An 8,067-nucleotide genomic window follows, 5' to 3' on the forward strand; every position below is an offset into this window, starting at 1 on the left:
GTGTCTCGCTCGCGCGGCTCTGACCCCGCTGATAGCCGTTTGTGTTTTCGCGCGTGCCGTCGCAGGTGAGGCATCTTTTGGAAATCGCTGCCGCCGCGGCACGCTCCCGACGAAAGTCCCCGAGGCCTCGGGGAAGGAAGTGGCCCTTCAAAAGAGGGGCTCCCCCCCCCCCCCCCGAACGTGTTTGCGCCGCTCCAACAAGAAAATGAGCTCTTTCCCTCCGTCGCTCCACCCAACCGTGAAATACTGCGGTCGGAGAGCCGAATGAATTATACTCCCGCTCGGAGAAAATACCTTCAACTGAAAGTTTCTTAAGCCTTTGCGACTCTATAAGCTGCGTCCGCCTGTCTAACCGTCCGCCTGTCTAACCGTCCGCCTGTCTAACCGTCCGCCTGCCGGCCTGCGTACGTTCCTGTCGACGGCGGGCGAATAATATTCCATTATTTTCGCGAAACGCGTCCGTTTCGCTGACGCGGGGCGTCGTCCCGTCGTCATCTGGCTCACGCGAGGAGGCTAATTACAATTTATTCATCCTGTAAATTGCCTTTCCGCATTCTCGTTAATCTGTTTTTATGGCCTCGTGTCTCACGTGGCTCTCTGTTTACCAGGAAATGAGGGTCCCTTCCCCTCCGAGGGTTTTTTTTCGTTTTTTTTTCATTCCGTTATTCACAGACGGCTTCAGAAAAAGAGTCGACTCCCAGATGTGCGACTGTTGACTGATGGTTTAATCTCCTTCCTTTTCGTGTCTTTACCCGCTGACTTATTTATGAGAGCTTCTCCGGAGGGACTTCAGATGACACCGGAGTTTTACTGAGCCCGCAGCACCGCCGATGCACCGCCGATCGCCTCCGACCGACCGCCTCCGACCGACCGCCTCCGACCGACCGCCGCGCGGGCAGCGAAGTCGGTCTGGCGTGCTCGTGAGATACAATTAATCCCGAGGTCAACGAGTGCGGCGGGACGGACGGACGGACGGACGGACGGACGCCGCAGAGGCCTTTCGCCCTCAGTCGCATCAAGAGCTTTTGGACCCGAGAGGGCCGGCGGGTTCGTTAAAGAGATGTTTTGAACAACGGGCGCTTGAGCTTTAATTATTGACGGAGGTGATTACCTCGGTTTATCAGGGAGATTAGGAGGGCCGGGAACATCCCGCGCGGTAAAACCACAACCTTTTTTTTTTTTTTACATTCTTTTTGATATCGATCAAACAGGATGCGATCAGTTAATTACGAAGGGCAATTAAAATCAGAAACTCACTCTGCTGGAGTGGGGAAGTCACACAAAACCACGTTCAACTCGGGTGCTGATGTGCGTTTTTTTGTTGTTGTTGTTTTTGCTCGACCGGTCCGAACACCAAAGTTCAGACTGAACCACTTCAGCTACGACGGTTAAATACTCTTAATGCACACTCGACAGTATTGCCGTTATCAAAGCCAATATACAAGCCATTTAACAGGGCCACAAAAAAAGGGTGCAGCGGTTATTAAGTAGTTTAAATCCAATCTCCTCCATCTGCCTCGGGGCCGAAAGGGTTCGTGACCGATTCAGATCTGAATCCATTTTCGCCGCGGGAATGAAAGTTCAAATTACTTCACGATTTATTGGTTCTTCGCCACGAGCAGTTATCTGGAGAAGATGTCAGGGTCGCGGAGAGAGCGGCTGAAGGATTAAAGTAAATGCGTACGCACACTCTTAGTTAAACTCCCACTACACACCACACACACACACACACACACACACACACACACACACACACACACCGAGGCTGTGATTCACAAGAGCTATTTGACTCACAGATCCGCAGAGATGCTTTGTTTCTACATGCAGTCTGGGGCTTTTGTTCTCGTCTCTCCACAACAAACACTTCCCTCCGCGCTCCGGCGCCTCCCTGATTATAATCAAATGTGCGGGTGTCCGTCCGTCTGTCCGTCCGTCCCCCGTCCCAGGTAATCAAGCAGCTGCCCGGCGCGTCTCGACGCCGTCACGCTCGCCGTGTGGGAGGAACGTATTGATTTTTGGGGAAAGTGTGTGTTTGCGTTGATGCCGTTCTGTGCCGCAATCACAGAAAAGCCCTCAATCACGTACCGCGAGCAAATTGCGGGAGACAATTAATACACCGCCCTTAAGCTCCCGCTGAGGATCCTGCGCGAAGATAATTGATCCCGAATGCGAACGCTTCAACCTGAAGCCGTCACCCTCGATTTCCCCTCCCGCCTGAAATCGATGCGGGTCACGGAGGCCGAGGACGTGCGGTTTCGAACCATTTAACACCGGTCGCCGCCGCCGCGCGCGCTACGGATAAAAGCAAACGTCGCGCTTGAAAGTCTTCACCAGAACGAGTGAAGAGCAGCTTGTCATTTCCGACTCACACCTGGTTCTGCTTCTCTAACCTCCGGTCCAATTATAAACAGCCACACCGACGATCAACCCGTTCCCTCTTGGGAATGGTCCAGGCCGACACTTCATTCTTCACCGGAGCATAAATTCACCCGTCCCTTCCAGACAAAAATGACTTCAAGCACGAGCCTGAAACACGACGGGCGATCTGGTTTTCGATCTGAAGTCAATCCAGGCCGCGAGACTCAAACCTAAAAATGAAGGAAGCCAAAAGGTGCCATATTTAAAAACCCCCATAATGTTTTGTTGCATTTAAAAATCTCCTCTTCGATTAGAAATGTACGTCTAACGTGGCTGTTGTTTTTTTTTCTTCCCGACATTCATTTACCCCGTTCAAAATGAACATTTGACCTGCTCCTATACTACGACTACCACTTTTAGCATCTTTCAGCTCGTTGTTTCTGTTTTCTCTTAGTTTGGTGGACGAACTTGACGGGAAACTCGGCTGCTGAAGAGCGAGATATTGTTCTTGGGAAACCTGTTGCGGAACAATTCAAACGTCCGTCTTGTTTGCGTTTCATAATGAACTTCCTCACAAGATTATTTGGCTTTTATTTGCTTCCGTACTGTTTCTCCCTTTCGGATACACGAGCACGTGGTCTCTCCGTACGAGTGAAAAGGAAGAATCGCGTATTTGGATTTACTCGTTGGTGTTTTTGTTTTTGTTTTTGAACCTCATATCCGTGCGAGCGTTCAACTTTAGTGCATCCGGGGAGTCGAGATGACATTTCAAAGTGCGCCAGCTCCAAGTGGTTGTTAATAGAAATTCGAAATTGAAATGTCACTTCAATTGTACAAAAAAAATATATATATATTGTTGTAACAACTCTTCCGTCCGCGTACATCACCGCTGAATAATATCCTGTTTTAAAAGCGGCCGAGCTGCTCGGCTGGCCATCAATAATACAGGAAGGAAAGATGAAGACAAAATAAATAAATGCATCGACACAACTTCATCCATCACCTATTTCAAAACGGGGAAAAACACTAAAGGGAACCACGAGCACAGATACTGCTGCTAATACTTCTGTATGATAGAGAGAGAGTCCAGACGAACGTGGTATACAGTATAGCTGCAGTAATTATATGACTTCAGGCTCGCAGCCCGTTGAATCGCATACAAAAAGAAATAAAGAAGAAGCGCACAATCTGGACTTTCCTGGTTTTCTAACAAGACTTCAGAGTTCAAGTCTCTCCTCCTTCTATCACTTCCTGCACAAACGTCTAACAGCAGGGGCAGTGAAAAAAAATAAAAAAGAAATAAATAAAATAAATAGAAAGGACCCCTGAGAAGGCGAAATGTCAGTTCTGTTGATATGCGGTTCAGAGAGGGAGAGAGAGGAAAGGAAGTGGGAGTTGTTTGAGCTGTGCTGTGGGAGACTGCGTGAAATGGCAAAGGAACAGAGAGGAAAGCTGCCAGACCCTCCAATGATACTAAATTTATCCCATTTACAGTCATTCAATTTGTTTTTAGAGCACATGCACCATGTAAACACCGTCTGTGGGCCTTTCGATGCTTCTAATTTGACAGTCTCACACTCCTCTTTGCAAAATTGAGATACTGTATAAACAGATATATATATATATATATATTTTAAACCTATTATATATTTTGCGTCAGTAAAGTCGCCAGTAAATTTAAATTCTCCTATCCAGCGTAATTGCCTCCAGAGTGGGCGAAAATCCACGTGGCGGGCGCAGCTGCACGTTGTTGGGCTCCAATCTGGTCCTACTGCGCCCCCTGGTGTCCAAAAACGAGACCACGCATGCGTCGTGTAAAGAGCCACAGCAGTTTTCCTCGCAGAACCAAATTGTAGTCGTGCATGAAATGCGCAATACATTTTTCTTTTCTTTTTTTTTTTAAAATAGACTTTACCTTTTTTCCACCGGTGGCGACGGGAGGCGACCGTCTTCTTCCTGCCGGTGCCGGTAGCCGCCGGTAGCCATTTTCGACTCTCTTCCGCGCTTGTTTTGTGCGGAAGTCACCTGTGACCTTTGACCTGGCTTGAACTTTTTTTTTATTTTATTATTTTTATTTTTATTTATAGTTGTGGACATGCAGGTCATTTGTCACCCGCCTACTGCCCTTTTATATACAGTTTATTTCTTTGGACAGAAGTGGTAGAGATCTTCACATCTATAATAAGAAAGAGAATAAGCTTCTTTTTTTTTTTTTTTTTCCTGAAAGTCAATTCAAATTAATTGAATCTATAATAATACATGTCGATGTTTTAATCACGTTGTTTCCCGTGCGGAAGACCGAAAATGATCCGTTCAAATTGAAAGCTCATTTTCATCGAGGCAAGTGGAGATGAAGCGTGACGTGACGGGGGGGGGGGGGGGGGGGGGGGGTGAGCTCTCACAAATGACGCGATACTGCACCCTGCTGGTCAACACGAGGAACTACACTGGATATTTGCTCGACGAAGCCTCCCGAGTGTTGCGTCTTTATGATCACATGAATTCGTTGTGCACACGTAAATGCAAACAAAAAGTTGAATATAATAATAAGTCATGTTACTTTAAATATTTGTATTACATAATGCCACTTTTTTTTTTTTTTTTGCAACAGCTTTGTTATCACTGCCTCCCCGCCCCCTCATTCATATACACTCCTTGCTGCTTAAACAAACAGACGTGTATTTGAAATGATAAATATTTATACTGCGATAAATATCCAATAAAACTCTGTTATTATTATTATAAAATTGAACTATTCTTCGTAATAATTTCTGTCACATATATTGGCATTGTGTGACAGAAGTAAATTCATATGATTCCTTATTGATTCGAATATTGAACACTTCGGGGCTTCACAATTCTCAATGTTCAAGACACTGAATGAATCACAAACACCAGTAATGTTTAACATAATTTATATTTATTTTCTTTTGAACAAAATGTTAATAAATGTATTTGTTTTACGTCCAAAAAAGATCATGACTCGTGGGACGTATTTTATAAATAATTTCATCCAAGTCCTTTGTAGAAAAAAAAGAAAGTAAATTAGCAAACTAAAGCATCTCTAGTATGACAATATGACAACTTTATCATAATTTTTTTTTTCTCTATATTTGAACCCTTTCTTCAATTCAAGCTTCATATTATGGTTGGTTTTTTTTGTCGATTTTTCTTAAGACCTCTTTATCTCGTCTTTTTAACATCCAACTTAGTCCTACTCATCAACTCACACCACTGCTTTTAGACAACAGAAAAATGCGGCAAAAATCTCCAAAAACAGACGAAAACCAAGGAGGCGAACAGAAAACACAGTGACATTCCAACAGTGGGGGGGTAAAGGTGGAGGGGGGGCGGGGGTGGTGGTGGTGGTGGTGGTGGTGGGGCGGGGGAGCAGCACTTTTGGGATCCCACATCCTCAGGACATATTTACAACAGAAAGGACAAAGGGGGCGCACGGGAGGGGGTGTCTGTGTTGATGGGTGGGGTGGGTGGGGTGGGTGGGGTTTGTTTGGGGTTCATCTGCATAGATCCACAGGACTCATATCGCGAAAGAGCTGGAGGGAGCGCGAGGTTGTGGGCCTGTTACATCCGCTGCTGTCTTCGGGGGAATGTCGTTCTCGTCAACAGAGTTAGTCGAGGAAATTAAAAAAAAATTAAAAAAATGTTTCGATTTTATTTTATTTTTTTCAAAATTTAAAAAAAAAAAAATAACACGTCACACGAGAATAATCAAGCAAAAAAAACGGGGGATCCGAGAGCAAACCGGGCGGGTTTGGGGGGGGGCGAGGGGAGTGGTGGTGGGGCGGGGTGGGGGGGGGGGGGCTAAAGTCTACGCACTGCATCTTGAAAATCCGGAGTCAAATGTGGACCTTTAATGTGACACCCCCACTCATGATGTTGTTGTGTGAGTGATGGTCGTTGCGTGAGGTTAGGACAGGTAAGGTCAGGCTGTTAACGGGGGGGGGGGGGGAGGGAGGGGGGGGGGCTGGTACCATGTTTTCACCGCCAAGCCAATTTGGAGGCAAAGTTGAAACTTCAATCCGTCTTTCAGCTGATCGTTAGAGGCGACCGGGACGGGCGGACAAATAAGCTGCTTCGTTAGTGAGATTCATCGTCCTACATTTCTTTTTGTTGTTGTTGTTGTTGTTTTTTTTTTTTTGGTATGCTCAAGTTTTGGCTTTGGACAAATCTCTTCTTCTGTCCAACCTCTGGCTAAAAGTTACGCGAAGTTAAACCTCTCCTTCATCCCTGCGTGACCCGTCCTCGCCGCGTCAATGTGCGCTTTCCCGGGCAGCGGCCGTGCGAAAAGAAATAAAGGGTAAACAAAACAAAACACAGCGCAAAGAAGAAAAATGCGATGAGATCAGCCCTTAAAAACTCCTCACACTCCTCGCACGCTGACACCAACACAGCCCTTTGCTAGTCTGCGAAAGATAGCGGTTGATCAGCTCGTCTAAGGGTGATTTAAGAGTCAACGTTTTGATTGATTGATTGGTTGATTGATTGATTGGCGACTGGGATACCGAGCCATCGGTACTGAAGATGCCACTTTTGTGTGTGTGTGTGTGTGTGTGTGTGTGTGTGTGTGTGTGTGTGTGTGTATTGCTCCGTTGACGGCGTCTGCCTCAGCGGGTTTACGCAGCAGAGAGGCACTCAAAGATCCGGGGCCTCATTTATCCAGCGAGAAGGTGCGTTCGAGAACGTCCGCGGGAAGCCGCTGCGCGGCGAGACGGGTCCTCTGAGGTCGTAGCGGTTGGTTGGCTGGACGCCTCGGGTCGGTGTCGCCGTCACCCGATCGGCGGCGACCGGTGGAAACCTTTCATGAGGGGCGGGGTCTCCGGAACGTCACCGCGGCAAAGCCGACTCGTGAGGACGCTGCCGATTGGTCGGGTTCGCTCCATTTCATTTTAAAAGCTGCAACTGCAAACGTTTTTTTTGTTTTTGTTTTGTCTCGGCCGACGGTAATCAGGATGGAGCGGTTCAGGAGATCTTACGAGCGGCAGACTCGCCATAACGGCTTCGATGTCCTTTTTCTTTTTTCTTTCGCAGACGACATCGAGCAGGAACCTGAGACCGTTGAAGGGTTCGCCGACTCGCGCTTCAATTTTCCCGAATTACGCGCCAATTTGAACACGTCGGCATTATCACACTTCGCTCAAATGAAACTGCGCACTTGCGGTAGCCGCGACGACGCGAGGGAAATGCGGCCCGGCGACCCCCTCCGGCAAAATTGCGTCGAGGGGTCGGTCGAGCCGCGGACGCGCGTCTTACAAGACCGAACGCGGTGAATCCGATTGGGTCTGCGAGAACTCGGCGGATAAACGAGGCCCCCGGCGTTTTGGCTTCACGCGACGGTCCTCTCGTGTCCCTGGGTTGACCCCCGCACTCCCACGTACGAACAAGTCTGAATACTGGCCGCGGCGCTAAAGGCGAGCCGCCGAGCTCCGCCGCCGCCGTCGTGAGGTAAACTGAACGCTCCGGAAAACCGGAGAACGCCGCGAGCCGAACCGTCACCACCCTTCGCCGCCTCGCGCCCCCTCCTTAACTCGCTTTCAATTGGCCTCGACGAGTCAGAAGAGCCAAGCGAGCCGGTCTCAGAGCACTTGAGGTCCTAAAACGTGTAGGCATGTACCGTCGTTAGGGGGGGGAGGGGGGGGTCGAGAGGGGGAAAAAAATAAAAAATAAAAAAAGGTCCGGTGGGATAAAATT

This window comes from Brachyistius frenatus, unplaced genomic scaffold (assembly GCF_029030835.1).
Source record: "Brachyistius frenatus isolate BFR_SWC_R1_liver_20210118 unplaced genomic scaffold, ASM2903083v1 Contig_112, whole genome shotgun sequence".
NCBI lineage: Eukaryota > Metazoa > Chordata > Actinopteri > Embiotocidae > Brachyistius > Brachyistius frenatus.